Raw genomic sequence first — 13,930 nt, 5'->3', positions numbered from 1 at the left:
GATCAGCCACACACGGTATGTAAACAAATGAGCCTGGTTGTAGTCAATACAACTTTATTCAAAAACAGGTGGCAGGCTGAATTTGGCCTGTGGGTCACAAACTGTCAATCTTGCCCTAGAGTATTCTTTTGGCTATTTTGTAGGTTCTTTCTGCCTTCTCTGTTTGTCTCTTTGTCAATCCTGTGTCTCATTCCTGTCCTCACCAACAACCCCAAATGACCTTTACTTCCTAGGTAGAGCAATTCTATCCTTTTCTTCAGAACCTTGAGATCACATGGTACCCAAGCCCCTGGGGTCTCAACTTCTAAACTCTTATCAGATGTTTTTGCAAAAACAATTCTCCTGTTGAAAAGGATTCTGGCAGTAAATGGTTAGATTAGATTCCAGTATTCTCTGCCTCATTCAACCTTTTTTTTTTTTTTTTAAAAGTTTATTTATTTTGAGAGAGACAGAGAGAGCATGAGTGGGGGAGGGACAGAGAGAGAGGGAGAGAGAGAATCCCAAGAAGGCTCCACGCTGTCAGCACGGAGCCCAATTCAGGGCTCGAACACATGAAGCCATGGGATCATGATCTGAGCTGAAACCAAGAGCAGGACGCTTAACCAACTGAGCCACCCAGGCACCCCTGCCTCATTCAATCTTATCATTTCACAATAATCCTGTAAATAAGTTGTCAAAACAGTAATACCTTCAAGATCAGGCAGTGGCCAGGTCCATAAGACCACAGGAAGTGGGGAAACAGGAGCTGAACTGGAAAGGCATGCGATGTCTGAAGAATTCCCATCAATATTTAGAAATGATGGTGTGTTCATTGACAAAACACACATGTGGCCTAAGGTAAGCCCGGTGACTGCCAGTGTGCAAGCTGGTCCACAAGGCTTTTAGGTGTTATTTCTGCACATTTGAAACTGAGACTCAAAGTCTGTGTGCTTTTTCCACAGCTAGCAAGTGGCAGAGCACTTTAGAAAATACTAATCGAGGGGTGCCTGGGTGGCTCAGTCGGTTGAACGTCCGACTTCAGCTCAGGTCACGATCTCGCGGTCTGTGAGTTCGAGCCCAGCGTCAGGCTCTGGGCTGATGGCTCAGAGCCTGGAGCCTGCTTCTGATTCTGGGTCTCCCTCTCTCTCTGCCCCTCCCCCGTTCATGCTCAGTCTCTCTCTGTCTCAAAAATAAATAAAATGTTAAAAAAAATTAAAAAAAAAAGAAAATACTAATCGAAATCCTGCCTTAGCATATGCCAAACTCTATGATTGGCCTTAGAAACGCTGCGACAGACTAGGGGCAGTTCCTGTCCTCAGGGAGCCTGCAGTTTAATGGGGTGAGAGGCCATTCCAGTGCACCCTGAGAAGCGCCCTGGGGGGACTGGTTGGGGTGCTTTGCACTTGCATGGTAGTGATATCGAACTCGATCACATGTGGTAGCTTCCTGGATGATGTGCCAACTCATTTGATATGCAACAGACACGTGGGTTTTCATGAGGCAAATTTTGTACTGAGCCAGAAGGCCAAGGGTCCAGCAAGTGCAAAGGCCCTGAACTAAAAAGGAACATGCTCCTTTCACAGAAAAACCTAGAATACTGAGTCATAGTGGGAGAATGGCAGAGAGGCTGGGCAGAAAGCAAGACCCACATCATCACGCATTTTGAAATGGGTTTACCTCTAGGGACACTGGGAGCCATCTGATGGTTTTAACTATTAAATGTACATTTTGAAAAGATCCTTTAAGCTGGATTCTAGATAATGGGTGGAAAAGATGTAGAAACCAGAGTGGGCTGTGGTAATAATCCACATAGGAGATGGCGGTGGGCTAAATGAAGGTGTGAGGTTGAGAGAGCTGGTCAGAGTCAGAAGTATTAAGACGGTGAATTGATGAGTTCAAGATTGCTTTGCTTTATAGAAAAAGTCAGGGAAAGGAAGTAGTCAAGGGTAATGTCTGGGGTCCTTTCTGAGCCTTGTGTTGCCTGATTCCAGCACAGAAATTTAGTGCCAATGAGAAAAGAACAGAGGGGTGTGGAATTGGAATATTAATGGAAAGTAGATACATGCCATTTTGGTGATGCCACTGCACTCGGTTTACTTAGTCCTAGTAAAGTGCTGTGCTTTGGTTCTCTCTCTGATTTCCCTTCCTGTACTTTTTTTTCTCTTCTGGACCCTTTCTCTTCTCTTCCCAAATCCCAGAGCACTTTTGGGTTTCTGATATTTTCATGTTTCCTAAGAGGATATTTGGGGGCTGCTGTATTTCCTGGCTAAAGCCAAGAATGTACAATCAGAAGACCCAAGTTCAAGACCCAAGTTAGCCATGGAATAGTTGTGTAACCTTTGGTAAGTTACTTAGCTTCTTGTGCCTCACCTTAAAATGGGGTTGATAATAGTCTGTTCCTTACAGTGTTGTTGAGGGTATTACATGAGTTACCACCTATGACACTGCCCAGTACAGAGTGAGCATTGAGTAAATGTTAGCTATTATTTTGGCATTCCGTGTAAGCCTGACTTTCCCTCACCCCCATTTTGCAAACCCATACTCCAAGTTATGAAGCCAAACTATCACCATCAAAACTCTCGTTCTTTTAGGAGATATAGCAGCTGGACATCTGAGAAACTATCTGAAGGATGTGAATTGATATTGGCTAATCTAGGATTTTCCCAACTTAAAAGAGAATGTTAGAGAAGAGGAAGCAATATTATTGGTCTCGTTCTCCTGGAGGGCATTAGGTAGATAGTCTCCTTCTGCTAAGAGGGGAGCAGTTTGGCTGCATCATGACACTAGCAGCTTAGCATAATTCCTCATGTTAGGATCACTACTGAATCCCATTCATTCATTCAATAAAGGCTTGCTAAACCGGTCTATAGAATCTGACACCTGGAAGAAACCTTTATGGAGCCCCTTTATTTTATATACCCAGATGTACCCAGAAAGGTAGAGACTTGCAAAAGACCAACATCATTTTAATGGCATAGTCGTTTCTAAGATGGGAGGCCATGGAATCCTCCCATTACCTCTGACAAATAGGTTCTGAATTTGCTTTGTATAAGAACTTTTAGATAACGGGAAACTTTTTTGAGTCCATATAGTACCTTTTACCTTCCAAAATACAGCTGATGCTTATCTGTGGTAGTTATGTGCTATAAAAGTCATTGCAAACACTAAATTAGCAAATGCTGAGCCATTGCTCCTAGGGGAAATATAAGGTTAGGTTTCTCCGAGACTCTGGTCATAACAGTTTCATCAAACAACCAATATATAGCTTTGTTTTATGTGTTTAAAGTTTAAAGACACCAGTGCTTCCATTTAAAGACACCTCATTTAATGTATACTGTTGATTCATTAACATTGAACTCATGGCCAACAGCACTATAGCTTATGTCTGAACAAAGCTGATCTAACGCAATTTACTTTCCCCATGAGGCACAGAACAGCCTTCTTGCCCTAGACCCCTGCATGGCACTTCACTACTGTGCTTGGGGGGCATGATAAACAGCGAAATCACCCACAAAAAGCACAAACATGTAAAAAATGTGGCACAAAGCAGACCATGTGTACAGCATGGGAGCTAAAGCAAGCGGGACTTGTTGGACCTCAGCTGGGAACATGCACATCTGGAAACTCAAGTGGGGTTTTTTTCCCCTCCTGCTTTATACATGTCCACAGATGATTACAAAAGTGCTGCAGGTACTGACTTTAGGGTTACAGATAATTTTAGTGAGTTGGCCTATGGACAGATTTGGGATCAATGAATAATGAGAATGGGCTGTACTTCAATATACATCTTCCCAAGAACTGCACAAAATATTTTTAAACTCTTCTTTTATAAATTAGAACAGAGAACAGTGAATGAGTCATACAGTCACATAACAGGGACTAGGACCTAGCAGACCTCATTTATTAATGGGAAGATAGCTCCCAAGCTGAGAGACAGGAGCCAGGCTGGACAAACTGAACACTGTTTAGTTGAGCCTATAGGTACCATTGAGCTATTCGGTGCTTCCCTGTCCAGCACTTCTCAGCACGTGATCACTGTTCACCATTCTACAGAAAAGGCTCTGTCTGGCTGCATAAGCGCTTTGGTTTGCTCATATGTCTGTTTCCTAGAGAGCTGCTTTTTCATGTACCAACTCACCTTCATCTGGGCTCTGGCCAATACTTGCAGAGAGGAAAAAAAATCTGAATTCACTATCCAACTTCCAATCAGTGGCTTATAAACCCAGGTAACTTGCTTTATCTTAATAGTGTGATAGCAACTGGCAAGGGCACTAACATGAAGATAAGGCTGGACTCCTATCTCTTTCTGTCAACTGGCCTGGCACCCTGCTCATTTTTATTCTTGAATAAGCGACTCAATCAATTCTCCCTCGTGGAGTTCCTTGTGGCAGCCTCTGTGAAGTTGTGGGGAATGTTAATCACTCACAATCAGTTCTGGAGACAGTGGGGTTTTATAACTTTTGTTTTGTTTTGTTTAAATGGAGCCATTTGCTATAAGATAAATCTGCCTTTACAATCAGAAAAACAACTTCTGTGGAGACTGCCTTATGAAATTTGCCGCTGATGGAGAGACATATCTCATATTGGCTTCATGGTGGAGGCCTTTATCCCAGGGATGGGGAAAATTGCTTATTGGGAGGGAAATGGATGGGAGGTGGTCATTCTTCTACTGCTCCAGTAGAGTACAAATACTAACAGGCATCTCACAGGTGTTCAATCCAAGGGCATAACAAGAACTATTAAAATTACTAAAAGAGCAATGGGGGAGGAAGGGACATCTGGTCAACCTACTCAACCCTAGGGATCAGTTAACCCAGATCCTCAAATCCAAATTACTCTAGAAACACAAGCCCAGTCCCCTTTCTACAAACATTACTCTGGGTACAGTCCATGGTCATGAATTCTATATTAGGTGGGGAGAGGGCCAAGGCATTTGTTTATTCCCTCATTCTGACTTACTCTCTATTACACATTTGCTAGCACAAATAATGACATTTAAAAATTATACACATTGAGTGCAATAAAAAAACGCAGCCCTCATTTCCAAAAGAGCTGATCACCTTATACAAGAAGGGGCAATAAATCTAAGGGACATCAGCAAGATGAATAAGCATTTCAGGCAGGTTATAGTACTCCAAAGCATCGTTTCTATTTCGCATTATGATTATCTCACCAGAATCATACCCTTGTGTTACATTATTGCTCATAATAAAAGTCCACATATTGGAGAGGAAAAGTGGGTTCTTTTAAAAGCATTTTCAGGGAGGATTAAAAATGATTTGAAATCTGAGCAATAGCAAACCTAACAAGAGACCAACTCATATACTTCTGTATTCAACAGTTTGAGAGCAAGCTAATAGTAATTAAGAGGGGAAAGTCAGGAATCTGCTACATTCTCTGTAATTAAACAATAAAACTACTATATCATTTCACACAGACATTGTAAATACTAAATTAAGAAGCTCTGATGAAATGTCAGAAGCATTTTCTTATGAGTTTATATCAGCCATGTGACTATCATATCGATTCTGCATGCCAATGAGTTAACATTCCACTGTGTTTATTTTTCTCCCAATTGCCTTCCAGAAAGTAATAAAATTAAATCCAATATGATATTAAATGTAAATATGCATGGATATTATATGTAAATACCCATTTTAAACTCTCTTTGCTTTTTGATATTTTCTGAGCATAATGTTGTCAAGCCGCAGTAATATTCCTCTCCCTCCCACAGCCCACCCTCATTTCCACTACCAAGAAAGAGAACACCCTTTGCAATTTCACTTGACATTTGTTTCATGATTTGTGGACCATACGAAAAAAAATCTGCTTTTAAAAGTTACTGGGCTAAGATTTTAAGAGTTTATAAGCTAAGAATGGTTGATTTTCGACACTGATGTCTCTAATGAGGGTCAGCTGTAAGCTTCATACGATGCTTTACTGTTTTTCAATGTTAATTTTATTTTCCTCTAAATCTGTCACTTCATGTTAAGTGGATAGTTAAAACAATTTTACTCATTTGACTATTATTGAAATGTCCGGCAAGGACTCTTTCCTTGCAACTCAAACATCAAAAAACTTTTCTATTTGTAGAAGACAAGGATAAAATGTCCAGCCATCTTTGCTAAGGCACAAGGACCCAATACGAGAATGTGCCTCTGAAAGTACATGTAAGTTGGTCAGCCGTGGTAGGCCCCAAATGAGAATGACAAAGGGTATCGCAAGGGTTAGCAGAAGAAGGGTTGGCTGAAGGCCAGAGCCAATCAATTACTTTAAAGTTGTTGCAGCGGAGGTCGGGTGGAATTAAGAGGCTTGTGGGCCATGGTTTAACCTCCTTCTATTGTCCTGCTAAGTATCTTCTGTTGCAGAACTTTTATAACTTTGCACATGTTGTTCCCTCTGTCCAGGAAAGGGAAGTAACACGTCTATTGGAGATTTGGCTCTGTTAATCATAATGATTTATTTGCCCTTTCCTCTCTCTGGCTTCTATGTCCCTGTATCTAGCAGAGTTATGGCACATAAAATTCTTGATAATTGTTTGGTGATAGGATGCTTAAGGTCACACAGCTAATTAGCGACAGATCTGAGATTAAAACTCATATTTATTTATGTGTGTGTGTGTGTGTGTGTGTGTGTTTCCCCCTATTTGTGCTTCCCCCTCTTCACACAATCTATAGAAAAGCTTACCATTTCATTATTTCCCGGATAAAGCAACTGAGAAGTAAAATGGATGGCTGGATTTGATTTATCTGTAAAACAAGCTGGTATGTTTTTGTTTTTGTTTTTGTTTCTGTTTTTTGTTTCTGTTTTTTGTTTTTGCCAGTGGAGACTTCTAAAAAAAAGGCTTTATTTTTCACAGAAGTTTTAGGTTCACAGAAGAATTTAGCAGAAGGCACAGATGTTTCCCAAATACCCCTGTGCCCCATTACAACCACCACCCCTGCCCGCCAGCCTCCTCCATCGTCAACATCCCCCATCAGAGTGGGACATCTGTGACAACTGATGAGCCCAAGTGGATATATCATTATCACCCAAAGTCCACAGTTTATGTGAAGGTTCACTCTTGGTGTTGTGCGCTCTATGGGTTTGGACAAATATACAATGACAAGCATCTACGCTTATGGTTTTGACACAGAGTGGTTTCACTGTTCCCCAGATCCACCGTGCTCCACGTACTCATCCCTCCCTCCCCACTAACCCCTGGAAATCACTGATTTGTTTTAACTGTCTCCGCAGTTTTGCCTCTTCAAGAATGTCGTATAGTTGGAATCCTACAGTACATATAATGGGGCCTTTCTGCTGTTGTTTACTGTATGGAAACACCACTGACCGTATTTGGGATAAAAGCTACTGCCACATTTTTATGGGTGGGACCTAATATTACAATAACTAGTCTTGAAGGGAAAGTTCCACTTTTCCAACTGATTGTTTCTGCTACAAAATACTGTAAGAAGTAGACAGGGTGTTTGTGTTTCTCTTTGTCCTCGAATTAAAAACTGAAATAATAGACTCTGTGGAGACAAATTTAACGTGTAGATAATGCTGTAGATGAAAACAATCCCTGCTTCCTCCCTCCGCCCAGTTATGATGGGATATGCTAAATTTGTGCCTGCTCTGCCTTCTGACAAATAGCTGCCTTTACTAGAGAGTTGGCTGGTCATAAAAGAGAAGTATAAAAGGAGATTTTAGATATATTTAATATATATGCATGTAAAACATGTGTGTGTGTGTGTGTGTGTGTGTGTGTGTGTATGGGGGGTAGAGAGATATGGATGTGTGTGTATGTGTATATGGGTACGTGAGTGTTTTTATAAAATTAAAGGGGCCTCATGTGTCTTTGGCCTCCTTGTCATTAATCTCTACCTTAACCAGGAAATCCATTCAGACATGGACACAGATGACACTGATTTTCAGGGTCTTTTCGGGGAAAGGGCTTTACAATCATGTTGGATTTTTTACGGGCAATAATTTGAAGTGATCTCAGTTACGGTTTGTTACAAATATGGCTCGTTACAGCCATGTCTTCATTTCAAGTGTTTGCGACATTGCTGCTCTAGAGGGCATTGTTAGGGCAACACTGGTGCCACTTTCCTAAGTGTGTTGCCAAGGTAAGTTCACTGAAGGTTACATCCTTGCAGCTTAAAGAGGAAAAGTCAAGTGAGATGGTGCAGAGGACGCAAAGTTTCCTTAAAGTAGCTCAGTGAAGATAATCAGGATGAGTAAATGTGCTTGGGCCTTGATGTCTGACTATAGGGTCAGCCCCCTAGAAGGATCAGATGCTACAGACATTTTTGGATAGTAACTCTTTACAGCAGAGTGGGGTGCTTAGGCTTCTGGCTGCCTTCTTCCAGAAATGCCTACATGAGGCCAGCAGTGCCTTCTTCCCACTCACAGTAATTCATGGGGTGTAGAGGAATACACCTGACTTGGCCCCACTACAGGGTATTTCCAACTCACATCATAGTTGGCTTGTAGTAGAACATAGCAGGGCATCCAGAAGAATGACCTCCATACTCATCACTCTTATCTCTACTCTCCCATTCCTGAGAGAAAGCAAATAATATAGTCCTAAGGCACCTCTGATCATTTTCCTTCCTGCTATCTTTATTTGGACCAGTACAAACTTGCAAACCTGTGTTTGTTGGCTGTATTGTCAACCCAATACAACCCAATACAGCCCAGTTGGCTGTATGTGTCTCTTTGTTTTCTCAACCCAGAATTCTCCAATTTACTCCCCCAACCACCATAACTGTTCTGAAAGTGAGACGCTGAGCCAATTAACTTGTTTTCTTTATACTTATCAAAGTACGAGTTTCCCTATTTTTTATTGACTTCTGTATCCACTGTTGGTTTTTCTGGCATCACATAGACAAAAACATTTACTGGCATGAAAGAACAGTTTTGTGCACACAAAGTGGAGTTGAATCAAAGAAAAACGCCTTTCTCCAAACTTTTAACTTCCGTCTTGAAGAACAGGTAAGTTGGTCTAAAGATAAATTTCAGATTTTAAAGTTATCTCACATTACAGAAAACAACTTGGGGCAATAATCACTTTAAATGAACCGTCAAAAAAATGTCAACTCCAAAAAAATATTACCAGCCACTCACAGAATAAAATCATATTCACACATGTTCTAAAATCTAGAATGAAAAATTTTCTTTGGCACCATTTTAAGGAAGCTCCAAGGGAGAGGGAATGTGAAGATGTATCTTTACTTGTGTAGGAAGAATATTTTTACACTTTTGAACCATGAACATTATAAAGATACAGCTCTAATTAGTGATGCTGGGTGTTGAGGCACATGCAGTTAGGCTTATGGCATATTCATTTTGATAGATCTTATTTAAATGACTGACGAAAAGCAAGGTTGACATTGTTTTGCAGCCTTTTAGTTTTGATCAAAATATCAAAGGTACTTCAGCCTGAACTAGTTATCTTAATTGATATGATGCACAGCAAAATATATTGATCCACATGAATAGGTCCCAGATCAATTGTGCTTTAGAAAGTAGTATTCACATTTAGAAAGGACCTCAGAAACACATTGAATCTGAAGGTGAAAACTCATTTCCCCTTAACCACAGTGATTAGTTGGGTTTCTTGTACCTTGAAGAGTTTTAAATTAATCCAAAATCTCTGAGAAGCTTTGTAATGTTGTTCCTCAGAGCGTATCAGAGAGGCAAGTAGGTGCGGAAGATGATGCGGCCCATTATTTTAGCACATTAGCAGATGGAGAGAACTGAGCCACAAGCCAGTTGGGTGATTTGGCTAAAACCACAGTATCTACAGTGATTGCTGCAATCCCAGAATAGAGTTCTCAACTCCTACCCCCCATCTGTTCTTTAAAGTGACTTTGGAAGCCAATTATCTGTTCTTTTGTAAGAAGAATCAATTGATTCTATTAGTAGGGACGGAGCTGGCCCTGGGCAAAGTTTGCTTGGACTTCTGCACTCCTGTGCGTCTTGTTCTTGCCGCACCCGCCTTCCTGACCCACCCTCTTAGCTTCCGACCACAACGTCCTCATTGACTATTCAAGCCTTCTACTGTGATGCTCCAGAAGAGGGCTATGTGTACTCAGGTGGTAAAAGGAGATCCTTGAAAAAGGAAACATTTATCAACCCTTTTCCCTGTTGCAAACACAGCTCTGGGTAGTCTGTACTCTTCCCTCATTCCAGCCTCATTAGAACTTACTGGAGTGGCGCCATATTTCATAATGTACATGATAGATGCTGGGGAAATAAATTGAAGATGGTGGTGCTGGTGGCGGCAAAATAGAATGTTTACTGAATCTGAAATGAAATAAAATAACAGGATTCTGGCTTTGGCTGTTGCCACTAAACCTGTGTGACCTTGGTTAATGCATATATATATATTTTTCTCTCTGGACTTAATTCTTTCACCAGGAATACAGGCAGGACACAGTAGACTAGATGAACCCTCAGACAGAATGGACTCTGATATTATAGGAGAATGTGATGGAAAGTGTTGAATTATGGTGAGGAAGATCAATGGTTCTCTCAAGGGAGATTACATTTGCAGGAAGGCTGCTTTTCAATTTTGGTTCAGTTTAGCCGGTGTTCTCAGGTCTGCCCATAAATCAGAGTCATCCCCCATCCCCAGAGCATTTGAAATGTCTAATACCAAGCGTACTTATTCAGGGCATCTCTTGGGCATCTCTCTCTATGTTTTTGAAAGGATCTTGGGGTGTTTCTGATGGGTCCTTCTAGATAGGTGGTTCTAGTGAGGAATCACTACTATTACCAAGGAATTCCAAAAAATAGAGGAAGATACTTGACAGAGAGTCGAGGGTTTCCCAAGTCTCCTTCACTCACATCCTCTATCTGGTCTCAGTGTGAGTGTAGACCTACCCATTAGGCAGGTGGCTGGGCTACGGAGAGTTTGGAAAAGCTGGGGAAGTATTGACGATAGGACCCAAGTTGAGTGCTGTCTGAGAGGTCAGGCCTCATTTGCTTTTATTTCATGCAGGTCTTTTTCCCCTTCTGCCAATTCAACCTGGATAGAGTTTTAAATCTTTCCTTAAAGAACGCCCATTAAAGATGATGAAATAGTCTGGCTCTCAGATCCATTCAGCCCCTCAAGCTTTAAGATGACATAACAGAGGCATCAGCAGTGTCTGATTTTGTCTTTGGAGCTAATTAAGTATCCTGTGGGATGCACTAAGTCCGGGATGTTATTTTGCTGAGAGTAATGGACAGTCACTAAGGATGAATGATTTTAGGTCCCCAGGCCAGTATTAATCTGGTTGTCTTAAGGTAAACACATACGGTGTTCAAAAATGCTCTCTCATTTAACTCAAACAGCTATCTGAATCTGGACATCCCAAACCAAGTATCTTTTGTACAATTCCATGGATTTCTAGGATGTAACACAGTTTGTAACAAATGCTTCCCCTTATTCAAATGACATTTAGACCTTTCTTTTTATTGGTATCCAAGAAAACAGCGTGTGTCGCTTTAAAATGCCTGGACTCTCATTCCCAATGATCCTGGACAAGTAGTCAAACCTAATTGAAAATGAGTCACTCACTAGTTTTAAAGTAGTCCACCTTTTAAACTTCTCACTTGGTGTCTTGCATCTGAGGAAGCAAATTTACCTAATGGTCTGGTTCCAAAATTAACAGAGAAAGAGTTATTAATCCCACCCTCTTTCTTGACAATGTTTTCCTTTGGAAACCTTTGTGTTTTGGGGGCTCCAGTTCAGGACGAATGGCAAACACCTGCTGCTTTTCCGAATGGGATCCCACCCATGCTGGGCTTTGAGATACATCAAAGGGTAAAACCTGTAATTTCAATCCTTGTTGTTTGAACCTACGAGTTACAAATGGAAGTCACAATTCCTGTGGCAGGCGTTTTGTTAGCCTGTCAGGTAGCTCATTTTGCTGCTGTTTCCTATTTTTAACATTCTCTTTACATAAATAAAATGTAACACTGTGAAAAATGAAACACCTGAACAAAACACACGATGAGGTGCACCAGAGAGCATTCGCATTAGTCATTTCAAGCAAGTGGATGACGCATGATCTTCGCTGAATCTTTCAGTGTTAGGAGCATTACTGAGGTTATAAACTGAGTAACGAAATCAAATTGCTCTTGGTCAAGGATCATCTTCTAGCATTAAATAGCTTTTGAATATTTATGGGTAGCACGTAATACCATAGTGATGCTTAAAGGTGATCTCAGTAATATTTTTCCTCGGTTTCTCCTTTGATTAAAACCATGGAGTTTCAGGGTGGCTCAGGGGGTGGAAGCATGTGACTCTTGATCTCGGGTTCATGAGTTTAAGCCCCATGTTGGGCATAGAACATAAAAAAAAAACATGGAATTTCAGGTCTGGAAAGAACTTCAGAGTAAAGTGGGAATAACCATTCCCTAGTTTACACAGCTGGTTCTTAACAGATCCCTTCTGAAACACTAATCTGTTACCTTCCAGTCTTGATATCCTTCTACAAAGCCAGGCATCTCCAGATAAATGTGGAACCAGACTTTTCCAGTGTGTATTTCATCCCAATTTTATCAAATAAATTCTTATTTTAGTGTCCTAATTTTACTGTAGCGACTTCAGAAAGCTTCAAGGTACAGCTCAAAAAGGGCTCAACAGAATTTACTTCACAGAATCTCATCGCTTAGAACATGTTACGAGGCAACAAGTCATGGATTTGAACCCCGTACGATGCTAGTTAATTATCTCTTGTGTGACCATAACCGGTACCTGTAACTTGTGAAAACATGTGCCATCAGCCCGAGGAGTGACCTTGGTGCCTGCTTCTCCTCACTCTGTCATTAGTGAATCTTGTCCAATCCAAAGCTCATTCTCAAGTAACCGTGGGTCAGTAGCACAATGTTGATTTACAAAGGACATTCATGCTCAGAAAAATTGCCTTTAGTTTCAGGACTGGGACCAAAACTTAGAACTTTTATTCTCTGTCCAGTGGATTTTACATCACAGTCTAACTCTTTCCAAGGACTCCCAGAGGAGTGAAACCAGCCAAGTCCCCTCAAGTCACATTTTTCTAAAACACAGATATCTCAGTGCTGCAGATATTTTATTAAATGCATCTTCAGTTGCAGAGCCCAGCACAGCCAGTGAATGCAGGCAGTCCCTTTGTTTACCTCTGAAACCGCGGCCATGTCTACTTAAAGGGGAGACAAGGGCTGGGACAGAGAGGAATGGAGAGACAGGAAGTAGCACAGAGCACAACAAAACACCAGCACGTTCCAGCTCCGAGTCACGTGCAGGGTTGTAAAATGACTTATAGCCCTGAAAATGTTGGCAGAACATTCAGCATAGATCATGCATTTCAGGCACATGATACAAATGCTTTTTGGCTCACGATTACAGGCTAGTAATTTCCAAGGCGCTAGCGCTGTTCCAAATAATTCATTGTATTCGCTTTCTGTACTAAGTCCCTTGGACTGATTAAAGGAAACCTTCCAAAAGTGTGCCTGCACTTGCTATATGACTTTGCTATTTCTCACATGGCTGATATGGTCCTATGCTCTTGCACGGGGTTTTACAGAACATTTGTGTGAACACACACACACTCTCCCCTTTCCTGGACTCTTCCCAGAGTAAGCATGCTTGTACAATGTGGTCAAATCGGCCAGGGTGCCAACGCCTTAAGCTGATTTCATGTTGCACAATGTGGTAAACCACAGGATCAACCATGTACTCTGACTTGACCAATAAGCCAGCCAAAAGAGTAATCACATTATGGGTGATTCAGCTCTAAAGGAAGAGGTTTCCTTGAACATATGGAAAACCTAAAACTTCCAAATAGTTGGAATTACATGTTTTTATTTGTAAATTCTTAGGAAGACAGTAATGGAATGGTGATATGAAGTACACAGATACAAAGGACAGGCATCAAGAATATTTCCAATTGTTAAGCAATGTTTTTATTAGTCATTACTAATTTGAACAAAATATTTG

The 13,930-nt window shown here is 41.1% G+C and overlaps 1 protein-coding gene across 1 annotated transcript in view; it reads right to left on the bottom strand.

Annotated features, from left to right (window-relative positions):
- Positions 1 to 13,930, bottom strand: part of CELF2 (CUGBP Elav-like family member 2) — an 844,193-nt gene that overhangs the window by 692,324 nt on the left and 137,939 nt on the right. The gene's annotated exons all lie outside the window — the stretch shown is intronic.

Source organism: Panthera onca, chromosome B4 (genome assembly GCF_046562875.1).
Source record: "Panthera onca isolate mPanOnc1 chromosome B4, mPanOnc1 haplotype 2, whole genome shotgun sequence".
NCBI lineage: Eukaryota > Metazoa > Chordata > Mammalia > Carnivora > Felidae > Panthera > Panthera onca.
The sequence above is the reverse complement of the archived record's forward strand: the minus strand, read 5'-3'. Positions and strand labels throughout refer to the sequence as shown.